Here is a 19057-nt window from a genome sequence, read left to right as displayed (position 1 = left end):
CTGATTTAACAAAAAATTGTCTCAGTACTGTTATATGTCATAAGGAAAATTGCAGAAAAATAAATTACAATGCGATGCGACCGATCATACTTATCAGAAAATGAGTCGTTTTTCATAAATTTTCGCAGCAAGTTGAACTGTTGATATAATTACGTATTGACAATTATTTTTCCTCTTTATTGTTTATAAACCACGTGGTTTTAAGGAAGTAAAATTAAATCAAGGAAGTTTGGAAGTAGTTGTGGTTTGCAAGTAAAATTTCAATGACGTGATTTTATGTAATTATTCTTTATCATTACAATAGAATGTTTCGTAGTGAAATACAAGTAGCTACGTCACTAGTAGTACGTCACTAGTAGTACGTCACTAGCGATTAGTTGTTTTTTGATAGATTGATTAGGCATTGGTTTTCCCAAGTCACTGACATGTTTCCATGTTCAAAATTTTTGAATAAAAACAAAACTTTAACATTAGTAGTAGGTAAATGTTAAATTCCAAAGACAGCCAGGGTTGAGCCAAACCTGACGAGAGATTTTAGGCAGTAAAAAAAAACAAGTAATTAATATTTAAAATTGGTATATTTTTTAAAAGGGATATCCTTAAGTTATTGTTTTACCTATTTTATTGTACAATATATTATTTTCAGGATACGTTCCATTGTATAAAGGCGGGCTTATTGCCAGGTGGTGTGTTATAATATTTTATAGGAATGCGCCCTCAAAGTCTGTACTTATCTATATAAAGAGATTCCTGTTTGTGTAATGGTATACTTTATTGTTGGGCTCCTGCGGGGTAAGAGGGCACTGCGAGTGACGCTTGCTCGCGATACTATCGGTGTGCACAAATATGTACATTCAAACTTACTCTCTTATTTAAGATTTCTCAAATGCGAATTACTCTGCTATACAAATACCAACCACCATTAAAAATATATATTAGAGACACAAAATAATGTTAAAAATTCTAGTATTTAACAACACGAACGTAGGAAAAAAATGAACAGAAAATGAATAAAAAAGATGAATACGTGCACAGATAATATAACATTTAAAAAAAAGAATACGTGACTTAACGTAATATGGAATTCCAGTAAATATTTTTCAAAATTTGCATTTTTCAAAACCATCGAAATCTAGCGGGAACGCGTGACGTCATACGTACCTCGGTTAACAGAAGAGTCAATCCCACTCGGGTCGGAAATCAACAAATCCCATTTTTAATATTTGCATGATTTGAAAAAAACATGAATTCTATTGAAATAATTTGTAGAGTGCAGTGCTGGACCGTGTGGAGTCTATGCAGCGCAACTTTGCACTAAATTGTCCGTATTATTAACTAAATTAAATTAAAGCACGCGGCTGGCCAACTCGTGAGGAAGCGGTGTAAGATCAGTCAGAACTCGCCGATCAATCACACACAGAGAAAACTTACTGATAAATAATATTGCTAATTTATTAAGAATCTTTTCGAATTATTCGTAATCAATAATAAAGTACCAATGTTTTGTCACGATGTCGTGTTCATAAAAAACCTAACATTTTTGCATTTCTTCATTATATATTATTAAGACGAACGCAGGAGCATGACGCGTGTTCTGAAATTATTACGAATTTACTAAAAGTTTATCAGGAAGCCGCCTGTAGTACCCTTTTTAACCGGATTAGCAATAATTTGAAGAGATTTTTAATAAATCAGCAATATTCATTTTCTCCGTGCTCCAGTTGTAATCATTTTTAAATGACGATTAATTAATTCTACTTGTGATTATATTATATAGGTAATAAATCTTCTATATTAAGAATCAGCCTTTGTTGATTTTTACCAATAAATGTTTTTTAAAGTAATTATATATTTTCCTTATCGTCTACATCGCAGCCCTGTATATTCTCTGAGGTTTGGAATAGAAGGTAGGGTCGTTCCAATTATATTTTTTACAGAAAATCATAAGAGAAGCAATACGATAAACAGGACGAGCGTCAGAATTCTCCGTTGTTATGGTTCACGCGTCAATAGCTTGAAAATTGACTGGTCTCTTGAAGGTGGTCCGAGTCAAATGTAGAAAACTTCCATAGTTTGTCTACCCCTTCGTTGACAACTAATGACAATTTGCCTGCAGATATTCATTGCAGGAACAACTTTAACAATTATTTTTAAAAGTCATACCCATCCATGTAATGTATTATTGAATAAGAAGATAATACTAATAAATCTAAAAGAAACATGAAACAGAACAAGACACAGAAAATAAACAAAGATAACGTTCACAATTAATAAATAGGTCCCAATGGTCAAGCGGTTTAAGACGCCTGTCCCGGTAAGATAAGAGATCTTGAGTTCGATTCTTAGTTGTGAACGTTGTTCTGTTTCGATTTATTAGTGTTTTCCTCTTCTTCTAAAATTTCATTATTTATAAACATTGGCGTTCCTAATGTAAGAATGTAATTGGCTGATTTTATACAACATTACTTACTTTAATAATAATTCTTCTTCAATGAGATATTCTTTTCATTTGCCTTAAAGAACTTGGATTTTTGATTCACAGATAGGTGGTGACAGCATCTTAAATCCTAAAAATTACCCACCTCAAATTTATCACCAAAATTATCTCTCAGTTTTGGTTTTAAGCCCTTGCAAACCCAATCTCTACCGATTTATAACAAGTTTCTTCCAACTAATTAACTCGGCTTAAAGTTTTTAAGTTCCAAATAAAATATATGTTATTGTTGTTGTTGACAACATTTGTTATGACAAAACGTTAATTATATGAAATTCTCTCGATCGAAAAAAATCGCAAAGTAAGCTCCGAAAATTATTAAAAAGGCTTATTGTTCTGTTAGTTAATATGTTTTAGGCATGAAAAAATTCCCAGTGTATCTTAAAATGCAACTAAAGCATTTGTCGAGAGATTTTTGCTTCATTTCAAACGAGTCGTGTTTTATTAAATATTTTCGCTGAATTATAATCGTTTTTTTTTTAAAATATTAGTGCGTTCCCTATAACATTCGTATTTAAATTTCTCCCTTCAATCCTTCAAAGTAAAAAAGAGAACGTGATAAATATATTAGGTTACATTAGAATAGGTTTTTGTTGGTGTTATTTTTCTTCACCTTTCTTCAATGTTCCGTTTTGTACTGGGACCAGATGAACTATTGTGCAGGTATTCCTAGTGATTGTTTAAAATATACAGGGTTTTCTAATAAGAGGTGTTATTTTGAATAGCCCGCTATTTCGGTAGATGTTACTTTTGAAGCTGTCATTTTTTGACATTTGACAAATAAAAACTACGCCATTGATAAAAATGGACGATACACGATTCAACAACGCATTGAAATTATTAAAATTCACTTGAGTGAATCAAATGAAAATCATCTTAAGTGATGAGGCCCATTTTCACCTCGGTGGAAATAAGCAAAATTGTCGCATCTGGGGCTCGGAAAACCCAAGAGTTATTGTTGAAAAGCCTCTCTATCTTCAACGTGTGATTGTTTGGTGCGGTTTATGGTCCAGCGGAGTCATTGGACCTTAATTTTTCAATGACGCTGGAGCAACAGTTACGGTGGATGGATTACGCTATCGAGAGATGGTTAATGATTTTTTATGGTCGGGATTGGATGGTATTGATCTGGACAACGTTTAATTTTAACAAGACGGCGCTACGTGCCACACAAGCAACGAAACCATTGATCTTTTACGATTGAATATCAAAATAACACCTCTTATTGGAAAACCCAAATAAGCTGAAATACACTACTGAAAATTAATACGTAACTAGCTTTTATCCCGTTGTAGGCAACTAATGAGTAAAACATATTTGAGTAAATTAAAGTGTAAAAACAAAAGGAATGTATGATTTGGTGTTGAATGTGTATGAAGCAAGAGGTGTGCCTACTTTTATATTTATGATGTGATGTTTGAATGTGGATAAAGCAATGAATGTGTGCCCACAAATGTATTAAAATATATGTATGTTTGAATGTATGTGCCTAAAATTAGCTTTTGGCTTTTTGTAAATTTTTATTTTATTTAATGTATGAATGTAGATGAAGCAAGATGTGTGTGCAGGCAACTAATAGGTAGAGAACATATTTTATGCAATGTATGAATGTGAATGAAGCATGATGTGTGTACCAAATTTCATATTTATGATTTGGTGTTTGAATGTGGATGAAGCACGAAGTGAATACTTGTAAATAAGCTGTTTTGCCCGTTGCAGGCAACTACTTGGTGAAAGTGCTTAGCGATTTGATGTTTGAATGTGAATGAAGCAAGGAGTGTGGGACTACAAAATTTAAAAAAAGAATTGAATATTTGGAGAAAAAAAGGTGCCAAGGAACTTACTGGTATTTTTTTCATTAATACGTAATATATCTAATATATAGGCAAATAAGTATTTCTGGGTTCTGGGTTCTGATGTTTCAGTTTTAGTTGATCAACGATTGATTGAACGACAAAAAATGGATTAGATTTCTAATTAAAAACTTAATCAACTTTGATGAAAGAGGGTTCACACTTGTCAATATGCTTTGAAGTGTCATTCAGTAGATAGCTGATCAACTAAAACTGAAACGTCTGAACGAGGCATTGCAATGAGCGGTGATTAATAAAATTATTAATAAATTATAGCAACAGAAGCAAGAAGCAAACCTTATTTGTCTGTACTTTTTTGCCACTTCTTATATGTATTCGTTTCAGTATACATTGTATTCTACAGTAGGTACATTCAGTGAACCATGTTGATACTTTTTATCAAATAATACTGTAGGTATACAAAGTTTGCAAATGTATTTATTTAACACTGGCGTGTTTAGGATAAGCGTGCAGGTTTTTTATGACTCGGTAACTTATTTTGATGTGTGGTGTATTTTGATCTCGGGTTCGTGGGGTCATTGTGAACTGGGTTGTAAATTTTTGCATTTCAAATATATTCGGAAGGATTAATGCTGGGTCAGCAGATTTCGTTGGCTAAGAATAGTAGTCTTCGTTCATTTCATTCCAAAACAATCTATAAAACTGATGATGCTTCCACACTGAGTTTTGAATGGGGTTGCACTTTTCTAAGATAATGCTATAAATAGAAAAGTACAAAACATCAAATCTCTAAATAATATAAAACAATTCAAAAATGACACGATCCGTGTCTGTCTGTTCTTCTAAACTACGCAACGGATTTTGATAGGGTTTTCACTATAATTTAGAGAATTTCTTCTGGAAGGTTTATACAGGGTGTATCGGCACGTACCCGACAAACTTTAACCAGCTATTCCTTAGCATATTTGGAGTAAAAAATCTTATATGCACTTTGCTGGCCGGTAACGTTTTTTTTTTATAAAAAAATTACTATTCATATTTTCACCACATGTCACCACTGTTTTATCCTTTGTCAAAGTTTGAAAACCCATCTGGCAATATTTTATTCGAATTCCGTTGAATAATGTACGTGTGTACCTATATTGGCGCGCTTTTACAATCACAACGAAATGGCACGGCACCATTCGTCTCATTTTTACTATTATTATTTAGTGTGTGCGAAAGAGCGAAGACGCTTTTCGACATACTTGCTTATAACAGCTGTTGAATACGAAAAGCAATGCCAATGACAGTGATGGAGTGTGGATTTTTTTTTTTTTTTTTTAATTGAAAAAAAATGCTACCGGACAGCATAACATTTCTTACTCCAAATGTGCTAAGGAATAGCTGGTTAAAGTTTGTCGGGTTAGTGCCGATACACCCTGTATATTTAAAATACATGCATATTATAATTATAGAAAGTAGACAAATGTTTCCGAGCAATGCCGAATATAAGTCAGCTAGTTGACTATATAATTATGTCTAAAGTAGACCGGAGACGATCAATATCAATAAACTGTCAATGCGCTTACGTCATTGAAGTGCGATTGGCTGAACTGCAATCGACCCGTCAATACTTTTTCTCTATGGACATCTGCGGAAACAACCTAAAATGTAGGAAAACAGTGATAATCTTTGGTTTTTTTTTCATAATTCTGTTCCGCTGCGTCAATGTTGCTAGCATAAATTAACTGCTCACGTCGCTTGTCTATGACGTCTATTCGCTCAACCCAAATATACATCTTTCTCCCGCCAATGGGAAGATCAATTGTCAATTGCTTCAATTGCCTCAGTTAACGATCAATAGGTATATATGTATTATATTATACAAAATTACTATTACATTGTGAAATATTTTTGTACGATGTAATATTACTTTTTTGAATGAACATATATGAATTGTCAATCGCATAAAAAATGTAGATTGACCTAACTATTGTCAATTTATACCTACTTAATGACCTTGTAAATTGTACCTGTGATTATTTCTGATAAATACTTCATTTCCAGTCATTCGGTGGTGTCATTCATTCAAAAATACTGTAATTATCATTATATTTGTGACTACTGATTTAACAAAAAATTGTCTCAGTACTGTTATATGTCATAAGGAAAATTGCAGAAAAATAAATTACAATGCGATGCGACCGATCATACTTATCAGAAAATGAGTCGTTTTTCATAAATTTTCGCAGCAAGTTGAACTGTTGATATAATTACGTATTGACAATTATTTTTCCTCTTTATTGTTTATAAACCACGTGGTTTTAAGGAAGTAAAATTAAATCAAGGAAGTTTGGAAGTAGTTGTGGTTTGCAAGTAAAATTTCAATGACGTGATTTTATGTAATTATTCTTTATCATTACAATAGAATGTTTCGTAGTGAAATACAAGTAGCTACGTCACTAGTAGTACGTCACTAGTAGTACGTCACTAGCGATTAGTTGTTTTTTGATAGATTGATTAGGCATTGGTTTTCCCAAGTCACTGACATGTTTCCATGTTCAAAATTTTTGAATAAAAACAAAACTTTAACATTAGTAGTAGGTAAATGTTAAATTCCAAAGACAGCCAGGGTTGAGCCAAACCTGACGAGAGATTTTAGGCAGTAAAAAAAACAAGTAATTAATATTTAAAATTGGTGTATTTTTTAAAAGGGATATCCTTAAGTTATTGTTTTACCTATTTTATTGTACAATATATTATTTTCAGGATACGTTCCATTGTATAAAGGCGGGCTTATTATATGTTATAATATTTTATAGGAATGCGCACTCAAAGTCTGTACTTATCTATATAAAGAGATTCCTGTTTGTGTAATGGAATACTTTATTGTTGGGCTCCTGCGGGGTAAGAGGGCACTGCGAGTGACGCTTGCTCGCGATACTATCGGTGTGCACAAATATGTACATTCAAACTTACTCTCTTATTTAAGATTTCTCAAATGCGAATTACTCTGCTATACAAATACCAACCACCATTAAAAATATATATTAGAGACACAAAATAATGTTAAAAATTCTAGTATTTAACAACACGAACGTAGGAAAAAATGAACAGAAAATGAATAAAAAGATAAATACGTGCACAGATAATATAAAATTTAAAAAAAGAATACGTGACTTAACGTAATATGGAATTCCAGTAAATATTTTTCAAATTTTGCATTTTTCAAAACCATCGAAATCTAGCGGGAACGCGTGACGTCATACGTACCTCGGTTAACAGAAGAGTCAATCCCACTCGGGTCGGAAATCAACGAATCCCATTTTTAATATTTGCATTATCTGAAAAAAACATGAATTCTTTTGAAATAATTTGTAGAGTGCAGTGCTGGACCGTGTGGAGTCTATGCAGCGCAACTTTGCACTAAATTGTCCGTATTATTAACTAAATTAAATTAAAGCACGCGGCCGGCTCGTGAGGAAGCGGTGTAAGATCAGTCAGAACTCGCCGATCAATCACACACAGAGAAAACTTACTGATAAATAATATTGCTAATTTATTAAGAATCTTTTCGAATTATTCGTAATCAATAATAAAGTACCAATGTTTTGTCACGATGTTCATAAAAAAACCTAACATTTTCGCATTTCTTCATTATATATTATTAAGACGAACGCAGGAGCATGACACGTGTTCGAAAATTATTACGAATTTACTAAAAGTTTATCAGGAAGCCGCCTGTAGTACCCTTTTTAACCGGATTAGCAATAATTTGAAGAGATTTTTAATAAATCAGCAATATTCATTTTCTCCGTGCTCCAGTTGTAATCATTTTTAAATGACGATCATTTAATTCTACTTGTGATTATATTATAAAGGTAATAAATCTTCTATATTAAGAATCAGCCTTTGTTGATTTTTACCAATAAATGTTTTTTAAAGTCTTCTTCTTTCGTATGGTGGGGGGTCAGAGGGGGACATCTAGATCTGCGAGCCATTTTAGGGCCTCAGGCGTCGCCATGTGGACCTCATCAATCCCGCCGGGGAATGAATGGAGCGGGCATTCGTTGACCACATGTTCGGTAGTCTGCACCTCACCACATTCACACATCGCCGACTCTTTAAGGCCCCATCTGTGCATCATGTGGGCACAGCGGCTATGGGAGCACCTTAACCTATTGATGGCGGACCAGGTTTTGCGAGGCAGTGAGAACCCAGGCTGTCTCTCGGTGGGGTCCTGTATGAGATGGGCATTTCCCACGTTGGCCGTTTGCCACTCAAGTTTCCACCTATCTTCTGGGGTGAGAGGTAGTTGGAGGAGCCTCTCTCCTTCCGCCCAGAAGGGCTTTCGGGACTTCAAGCGGCATGCCGGGTGGGAGACGACATCTTCGTGTAGAGGTATTGCGCTTTTTTGCAGCGCCTTCTTGTATTCCCTCAGTGTTGCAATTTCTCGCCTGATGTTTGGCGGGGTTATGTTTGCAAGTACGGGGAGCCAAGGGAGAGGAGTAGATTTTAAAGTCCCGCTGATGGTTCGCATTGTGGCATTAAGCTGAACGTCTACCATGGAAGTGTGGGCGCTTCTAGCCCATACTGGAGCACAGTATTCAGCCGTTGAGAAAACCAGGGCAATGGATGCTGTTCTGAGCGTGTTGGCGTCGCATCCCCAGCTAGTTCCAGCTAGCTTATTAACTATGTTAAGCCTTGTCCTGGTTTTTTTACCGACTGTTTCCATGTGTTGCCGGTAGTTCAAGCTCCTGTCCAAAGTAACTCCGAGATAGCGGGGGTGGGGGTCATGGTAAATATTTTTTCCATCAAACTGAATACAGAGTTTGGCATCCGCTTGTGAATTGCTAAGATGAAAAGCTGTCGCAACTGTTTTCGACCCATTTGGCTTTAGTCGCCAACTGAGGAAATATTCTTCCAAAGCCTTTAGGTCAGAATTGAGGATATCTTCTGCTGCTTTAAGGGTTTTGGCTTGAGCTGTGACGGCGATGTCATCTGCGTAAGCAAATTTTCTGCCTTCAGTGTGAGGGAGGTCTCGAGTGTAGATGTTAAATAGCGATGGGGCCTTTTTTAAAGTAATTATATATTTTCCTTATCGTCTACAGCGCAACCCTGTATATTCTCTGAGGTTTGGAAAAGAAGGTAGGGTCGTTCCAATTATATTTTTTACAGAAAATCATAAGATAAGCAATATGATAAACAGGACGAGCGTCAGAATTCTCCATTGTTATGGTTCACGCGTCAATGGCTTGAAGATTGACTGGTCTCTTGAAGGTGGTCCGAGTCAAATGTAGAAAACTTCCATAGTTTGTCTACCCCTTCGTTGACAACTAATGACAATTTGCCTGCAGATATTCAATGCAGGAACAACTTTAACAATTATTTTTAAAAGTCATACCCATCCATTTGTATTATTGAATAAGAAGATAATACTAATAAATCTAAAAGAAACATGAAACAGAACAAGACACAGAAAATAAACAAAGATAACGTTCACAATTAATAAATAGGTCCCAATGGTCAAGTGGTTTAAGACGCCTGTCCCGGTAAGACAAGAGATCTTGAGTTCGATTCTTAGTTGTGAACGTTGTTCTGTTTCGATTTATTAGTTTTTCCTCTTCTTCTAAAATTTCATTATTTATAAACATTGGCGTTCCTAATGTAAGAATGTAATTGGCTGATTTTATACAACATTACTTACTTTAATGTTTCTTACAACATTACTTACTTTAATAATAATTCTTCTTCAATGAGATATTCTTTTCATTTGCCTTAAAGAACTTGGATTTTTGATTCACAGATAGGTGGTGACTTAAATCCTAAAAATTACCCACCTCAAATTTATCACCAAAATTATCTCTCAGTTTTAGTTTTAAGCCTTTGCATACCCAATCTCTACCGATTTATAACAAGTTTCTTCCAACTAATTAACTCGGCTTAAAGTTTTTAAGTTACAAATAAAATATATGTTATTGTTGTTGTTGACAACATTTGTTATGAGAAAACCTTAATTAGGTATATGAAATTCTCTCGATCGAAAAAAATCGCAAAGTAAGCTCCGAAAATTATTAAAAACGCGTATTGTTCTGTTAGTTAATATGTTTTAGGCATGAAAAAATTCCCAGTGTATCTTAAAATGCAACTAAAGAATTTGTCGAGAGATTTTTGCTTTATTTCAAACGAGTCGTGTTTTATTAAATATTTTCACCATTTTCGCTGAATTATAACCGTTTTTTTTAATATTAGTGCGTTCCCTATAACATTCGTATTTAAATTTCTCCCTTCAATCCATCTTTGAACGCTTACTACGGGGCCTTAAGCATCGTTTGCTACGGGCTATAGACATAAGAAGTACAGACAGTCTTGAAACTAGGTTCGGTAGTGCAACTATTGGTAATGTCCATAAAAATTGATGTATATACTTATTTTGGTATCTACCTACTATATCGGTGCTGGTATAATATTTTAGTATCTACCTAGTATATCGGTGCTGGTGTGATATTTTGGTATCTACCCAGTATATCGGTGCTGGTATGATTTTGGTATCTACCTAGTATATCAGTGCTGGTGTGATATTTTGGTATCTACATAGTACATAGGTGCTGGTCATAGACTAAATAAGACTTGCTGGTATGATATTTTGGTATCTAGCTAGTATATCGGTGCTGGTATGATATTTTGGTATCTACCTAGTATATCGATGCTGGTATGTTATTTTGGTATCTACCTATTATATCGGTGCTGGTATGGTATTTTAGTATCTACCTATTATATCGGTGCTGGTACGATATTTTTAAAATTAGGTTCGAGTATAACTTGTGTATTTACTTTTTTTATGGCTTGGTAAACATTGCGTATTTTGTAGGAAGCATTTTTTGCTAAATCAAATGATAACAATGTAATACTTAATTATTTGCAAAAGGTTTAACTTTGACGAAATACTAGAGCAAATGGCTTATCAGACATTCGGACAGACAAGGCAAAGGCAAATATGTCGAAATGTTGGAGGTCAAACTAACCCTGAGTGCCACACGGAGAAAAATGTGTATTGCTAATGAATCAGTGAGGCATATAACTGGCAGATGAAGAATGAAAGTAGACTGAATGCTGTAGAAATGAGATCCCTGAGGCGTATGTTTGGTGAAACTATGTATGTCGGGCCATATCAAAAGTCAAAGCAATTAATAGTATGTATTAGACGTTATATTAATTTGAATGAGGCAATGAATGTGTGTCAAGACCGAATTGTTTGGCAGTCCCTCCTCTCTGCCTACCCCTGCGGTGAAACGGCGTGATAGTTAGTTCAAATTATTTGTTATCCGGTTAAAAACGGGATTGAAAGCCCTTTATTAATGAATTGGTAGGTTTCATGATTTTAGTAAAATACTAATGTATTATATCTATGTTGGAACGCGTGATCATAAAAATCCTAACATTTTCGCATTTCGTCATAATATATTATCAAGACAAACGCATGTGCGTGAACATATTAGGAATTTACTAAAAGTTTAACAGGAAATCACCTGGATAATCTTTTTAACCGTATTATCAATCATTTGAAGAAAATTTCACATTTTTCTCCTTACAGCTAAATGCCCACCTTGCGCCGACCGACACCACTTTCGTAATAACTGCAAAATCATATTTTTGTAAATTGTTCCGTCTTAATAGATGATGTGGGCTTTCAACCAGTGACCTTCGGCTTGCTAGTCAAGAACCTTACCCCTCGACCACGGAAGCTGCGAAATTTTTCTGTAGTTTATTTAATCTCTTTCAAATTTCTGAATGGATTCTATTAAAAATTCCATTTATAAACCATAAATATTCCGCATTTAGTAAACCGCTTTTATTCTGGATGTAATTCTATTAAAAACTTCATCTAGTGCTTCTATTCTAGACGTCGTTCTATTCTGAAATTCACCTGGTGCTTCTATTCCGGATGTTATTCTATTCAAAACTTCATCTTGTGCTTCTATTCTGAATGTCAGTCTATTCAAAATTTTATCTAGTACTTCTATTAGGGACGTTATCTTATTAAAAACTTCTTCTAGTGCTTCTATCGTAGATTTTATTCTATTCAAAAATTCATCTAGTGCGTACGTTCTACTCTGGATATTATTCCATTCAAAACTTAATCTTGTGCTTTTATTCTAGACGTCATTTTATTCTAAATTTCACCTAGTGCTTCTATTCCGGATGTTATTCTATTCAAAACTTCATCTAGTGCTTCTATTCTGAATGTCAGTCTATGGGGGTGATTCTACATGATTTTCGAAGTAAAAAAGATGCATAACTTATGTTAATCTAATGTTAAGGTAGTTATTAGGTAGAATAGTTGAATAATTGTTTGTATGGGAAAATAAATATTGGAATTTTGAAAAAAGTTATTTGTCTTTTTTTATTTCTACCATCATGTAAAATCACCCCCCCCCAAAGTTTGCACACTTTACCCCTGTATTATTTGTTATTTTCCCGTTTAGCCACGTTTTATGCAATATAATATTCGTAAAAGGACTTGTCCCGCTACAACTTGCCAAAAATAGACGATGCAACTGAAATTGCGATTCTAAGCCTTTCCTTGTTCTGAAAAGTTTTCCATTTTTTGATGAAAAAAAAAAAATTAAACTCTTTAGTACCTCTATCATAAAGCTTGTGGCCGGCCATCAACCTATTCAGACGTATATTTCGATATTAACTACATTGCATTGGAAATTGGAATATACTTTTAGTAAGAACTGAAAGTCCAATATTCAGAATCATCACAATGTTTGAACCATAGATAACAAAAAAAATTAGTATGACTGGAAATGCCAAAGTCCCACTTGATCCAGGCAGAGCGACAAGTGTGATTTACATGAAAAGCTGACATCGCCTTTTATCTCAGACAATAATTCTTATCTTTAATATTTACTTCTTATCAACAAAAAAAGTTGAAAAGTTACATTTGTGTATTCAACAAGACGTTTGCGAGAAAATTTTAATGTGAAAATAGTGGTGCGATTTGGTGCTTGTGTCACGCTTATGTGAAGCTAGTACCTTCCTATTGCGTACCTCTCTATGTGAATTGAAAAACTTTCAAGTGGCAACTTTAAGTTTTCGATCACCTTGATTTGTTGGTGATTTCAAAATCGAGGTAAGGGATGATAAAATAATCTGGTCTGTGAATCGTATAAGTAGTATAAGACTGAGCTTCAGAAATGGGATAGGAAATGAATTAAAAACAATAAATCATAATTAATAATTATTTAAAAATAATAAATTATTTAAAAATAATTAAGATATTTTTATTTTTAAAGAGAGACTCGGGTTACGAATAACCTAATAATATTTGAAAATCTCTTACTACCACCACAGTAAACGGAAAATGTTGCTTGGGTTGTGATGGAGGACTTAGCCAGCCGAGGAATTGAACACACTACGCCTGGGTGGGACCCATACGGGATGTCAACTCAGCCACTGACCAGTCGAAATGGTGTAAAAATATTTATTTTTATTGACTGAGCCTAGTCCTGTTTTCACTTGATCATTTGTATTTCGTATGTCTGAAAATTTGTTTGTTCATGCCCGTTTCAAGATGGTGGCTGTTTTAATGTGAAATTGTCGTGTTAATTTGTATACTCTTATTAACATTTTTTTTAAATTTGGAAAAAAAAATTCAATGTATAATTCCTCATTTCAAATAAATTAAAAGTGTTCCATAAAATATAATATGCCTAATGATTAAGTAGGATAAGTATTAAAGTACCTACTTACAAATCTTATGATTTGTGAGATTATTTTGTTTTATTAAATTGGGGAAAATTAGAACTGCGTTCCGTTTATGGCTATTCAAGCTTGTCAAAACCATAGACAAACATATTTAAAATGTTTAATACTTACTTCTTTTAATATGTAAATACAAGAAAATCTTGTGAAAAATAGGTAGGTACCTACGATTCGCGTTTCTCGCATGCAAACGACGAATTTCGAGTAAAATACTGATTTATTTATTGAAAACGCAATAATATTAAGATCTCCACTACTAATTTGCAATACGATATTCCCTCTGGCTCAGGGTAGCTGGGACTCTTGTGGGAATCGACTAATAATTGAAATCTCGGAAAAAATAACAAAACATATTTCACAAAAAATGTAATTTTTTGTTTCTTTCTCGCTCATAAAAATACGTAGGCGTAAGTAGAATAAAAGGCTGTTTCTCAGTGACGTTTGGCAAATCCCTATCAGATGTATTTACGTACCAATATAACGCTAAGCTCGTGTTGTTTAAGGCGCGTCACTGGCAATGTATTTTTAATTTGACTACGTACCTAACCCGAATAATAAATTTTTTATAGCATAGATGGTTTAATTATTCAAATTACGTAACGTGTTTAAAATGTAAATCTACCCAATATCTGTGTGCAAATCCGAGGCTAGTCGAGTCAATAATATAATTATTAATATTATTTATGATTATCTGTGTGAATGTGCATCTTATGCTACGTATACATACGCGAGCCGAACTGTCGAGCTGAACCTTAACTTATGTGAAAGGGCTGCTTGCAGTTGCTTCGTTCCTTTCCCGTAGTTCGTGGCTCGGTTCACGTTTAAGTTCGCAAATGTATACGTGCTGTACCGGACAGCAGATGGATGTACCTAATAATTATTGAATAATTATTCTGATATCACACATTTTACGCTGCCGAATCCTTTGAGGCTTATCTCGCACGATGAGTCATCTTGCTAAGAATTTAAAACACCGTACACGTGTCATATCGCCATTTCAAGGATGAATTACTCGCACGATAAAACTGTGGGACCTTAGTAATTAATTCTGGGCGCTATGACGCCTTATAATATTTCTGTTTAGATATAAGAATAATTGCTCCACATTAACACGTGTAGAAATTGTTGAATTCGAACCCAATAAATACGCAAACAACTGGCCCAACCAATCAGTTGTCCGAAGACATTCGTGAAGTTGTGTTTCATTGCAAATCCTTACCCAAGGTACTCCCGAGAGGAAACCTGCATTTACAGTCGATGTCACTGGCGTAGATGTCCAGTACACGTACCATAACAACGGATGTCTGTCGGAACAAGAGGTGTATGTTATTTATTTCACGCTCTCTGTTATTAGTTATTATGTATTGATAATCCTTTGCTTCGATTGACTAAATTTAGAAAATTATTGCTTCTTTAATATAAAGAAAGGTGTACATAGGGAGTATTTCATCAACAGTGTAAACGGTGGAGTAACTACTCGTCAAGTAACTTTATTCACAAAATTAATATAATTTTAAAAACAAGAATTTACTTAGCGGGTTGCGTTACTCAGCGGCGGTGAAACGGATAGTAAAAGCTACTCGATGAATAACGCTAATCGGAAGTTAACTCGGAGGTGGCGAAAAATCCCATCTGTTCGCTTCCAGCAAATTGTATAATGTCAACAGAAAGTAATTGCAAAATAATTATAAAATAAATCTTTATTTGACATTGAAAGGAAGATCACAAAGCAGATTATTAATTTATTGAATACACAATATATGTAATCACAGATACAAGATAAACTTTGACTGTCTAAACTTGGAAGGATTCCCGCTTTAGGACAGTCAAATTAACAATAAGGTCGACTCCTACAATGAAAGAACTTTTGGAAAATACAAAACACTTGTTTAATTTAATTTGAATTTTTATTTTAACCGCACATCTTCCAATTCCAAACTGCTTCCAACCGTCTGGAGCCAGTGAGACTATGGCGATATGAGACTAATCCCATTGGGGTATGTTGTGGGGATGGGAAGGAGATGGGAGGAGTAAGTTGAAGAAGTACCTAGCTATTCAGATCTAGTCATCAAACACTCCCAAAGCCATTTCAAACAACATTTAAATTTTGAATGGTGGTCTTACACCAGGGGCGATACTAAGAATGTCTTCCACTCTGGAACGTGCCGAAAATTTACGAAATATTTTAAATGAGTAATTTGTGAAATTACACAAATAAAATTTACTTGCGCACGCCTGGATTTGAACCCGCGACCTACTTAGGCTAGTCGAGAGCCTTATCCCTCGACCACGGAAGCCGGAAATATAAGCCTTTAAAATATTGATATTTGAGGCTGGCTGAAAGGCGGTACTACAGCATTGCCAATCGAATTATGAATTGAAAGTTTCAATTTGACACATTAATGCACACGTTTTAACCATGTTCACTTTGAAAGCTCATAACTTTGTCATTTTTGGAGATATCGAAAAACTAATTTGAAAATCGTTATTAAATCCTTAAGACAATATATTTTCATAAAAAAGAATTAAAAAATGAAGACGACTTCATTGGAAAGTACAGGGTTTTCCAATAAGAGGTGTTATTTTGGATAGCCCGCTATTTCGGTAGATGTTACTTTTGAAGCTGTAATTTTTTAACATTTGACAAGTAAAAACTACACCATTAATAAAAATGGAACGATACACGCTTCAACAACGCATTGAAATTATTAAAATTCACTTGAGTGAATCAAATGCAAATCATCTTGAGTGATGAGGCCCATTTCCACATCAGTGGCTTCGTCAACAAGCAAAATTGTCGCATCTGGGACTCGGAAAAACCTAGAGTTATTGTTGAAAAGCCTCTTTATCCTCAACGTGTGACTGTTTGGTGCGGTTTATGGCCCGGCGGAGTCATTGGACCTTACTTTTTCGAAAATAAGGCTGGAACAACAGTTACGGTGAATGGATTGGGCTATCAAGAGATGATTAAGATTTTTTATGGCCGGAATTGAATGGTATTGATCTGGACAACGTTTCCTTCAACGAGACGGCGCTACGTGCCACACAAGCAACGAAACCATTGATATTTTACGATTGAATATCAAAATAACATCTCTTATTGGAAAACCCTATATAATACTATGTACACTGTACCCATATTATATGCAGTGTACTGACTCCATTTTAGGATTAGTGATATTAAAATTTAAATTTGAAGATATATAAGTATGATTATTAAATTAAAATTTATCTTTCGGTCAACATATGTTCACTTTTGACCCTCCCCAAATCGAGGAATTAATTATTGAGTAATTTACGCAGAACATACGAACTTTTCGATTTCCATGTGTCGGGTATGATGTTGAACAATATTGGAACTAAGTATGACAATTGACAATTGCCTCAAGTGATATACTATGGTGGTAGATTAACTATTGAATTACTTCTAGAGTGACGGGTATCGTAATACGTTTATGGTTTATGATGGGATGAAAGTTTTATTGGTTTGGCAATCACTAATTGAATAACTACTTATGTATTTGGTGTGTGCCAATTAAAATTATATTAAAATTATTATCATACCAAATTAAATTAATATTACTCTTCCTAATTGGGTACTTGGCGATAAAAATAATAAGGTCACTTGGTGCAATTGCGTAATATATTTTGATTTTTTTTAACAGTCATCTTTACAGACCACCTGACTGCAACTCTTTGGATTTGAAGTAGTTTCTTTTGTGAATAGCTCATCAACAATAATTTGTTTTTTCAGAAAATGTTTGCTTTAATTAACAAAATGAAGTTAAAGTAAAAAAATGGAAATTAGACGCGTTTACCCCCTCTTTGGCCCCTCTAAGAGGTAAATGCGTCCAAGATGTATTTTTTTACCTAAATTTCAAATTCCTATAACAAAGATAATTATCTTAATTGTTCAAACATTATTCTTCTGATCAAAATATAACAATATATTTCCAGATAAAGACAGCCGAAATATATTTCTTCTAGAAATTAGGGGGCAAATGCGTCAATTTAGTGAATGCCGTATTTACCAACCTTTAGTTATAATTTAATATAGATGGAATATAATGTTAAGGAAACTTATCTTCTTTAAATATATTGCGACTGTCTTTGTTCTAATTTGAGTTGCTTTAAACACCAGTGGTATATTTAAAACAGCGCCAGCGGTTAAAATATTTGTAATTTAAAAAAATAAAATATGTTATACGGTAATTTGGCAAAATAAATAAAGATGCAATTCAAAATACAGAGGAATTTTTTTTATGATTGTTTAATCGTTTACCGATTATATTTTTCTTGTAAGCTGTAAAAATAACACTTTAAACGAAATAAAAAACTTATGTTATTAGACAAACATGGTATAAAGGTCAGTACACTTTTTTGTTTGAAAAATATTCACAAACTTAAAAATCTTTCACATGCATGCAAGCAATGGCGGTTGACGAATTTTTGAAATATATTAAAATTATTTGGAAGTGTATATAGTAAACTTTTAAATGAAAATACAACACATAGTGTCGCCACTGTATAACACTGCTTAAATCATATATATATATAACCGTATTACAAAATGAGATAAAACTACTTTTGAGTCCGTCTCAGTCAAAAATACCTAAGAGGGTAAATGAATACATCTAGGTTTTTTTGGGTTATCTACAATGTCATAAAAGCTCCCCGGCTTTATAAATCTGAAATCTAATTAACGGCTTCTCAAATAGTTACCTAACAACACCTCGTGATGAAATCGTTGTCGTAATCAAATAACTTCTTTTGACAAATAAATAATGTAAAATAGCAATAATTTAATGATAGTTAATGTCTAAATGTGCGTCATCGGACCCATTCACGAAAACAGGTTTCTTCCTTGCTTGGTATGCAGTCAGCCATCTGGGATTCCCCTAGAGCCTTAGAGCGATGCTCTCAACCATTTTTTTAACTTAAAATAGGCCTTTTAGTACTGCTGACGAGAGTAAACGTAAGAATATACGTATTCATA

At 33.9% G+C, this 19057-nt stretch overlaps 1 protein-coding gene across 2 annotated transcripts in view; it reads left to right on the top strand.

Moving 5' to 3' along the window:
- LOC149416717 (senecionine N-oxygenase-like) overlaps positions 1 to 19057 on the top strand; it is a 59484-nt gene that overhangs the window by 11090 nt on the left and 29337 nt on the right. The window contains exon 1 of one of the 2 annotated variants that reach the window (XM_089640906.1): positions 13291 to 13429. The exons of the other annotated variant lie outside the window; for it this stretch is intronic. The gene's annotated coding sequence lies outside the window, so the exon portion shown is untranslated. Of the gene's footprint in view, positions 1 to 13290; positions 13430 to 19057 lie in introns of those variants that run through there. 2 annotated transcript variants of the gene reach the window in all.

This window comes from Hesperophylax consimilis, chromosome 16 (assembly GCF_061612785.1).
Source record: "Hesperophylax consimilis isolate HC1 chromosome 16, BYU_Hcon_1.0, whole genome shotgun sequence".
In the NCBI taxonomy this organism is placed as follows: domain Eukaryota; kingdom Metazoa; phylum Arthropoda; class Insecta; order Trichoptera; family Limnephilidae; genus Hesperophylax; species Hesperophylax consimilis.
Note: the sequence above shows the minus strand (reverse complement) of the source record. Positions and strands in the feature narration are given on the sequence as shown.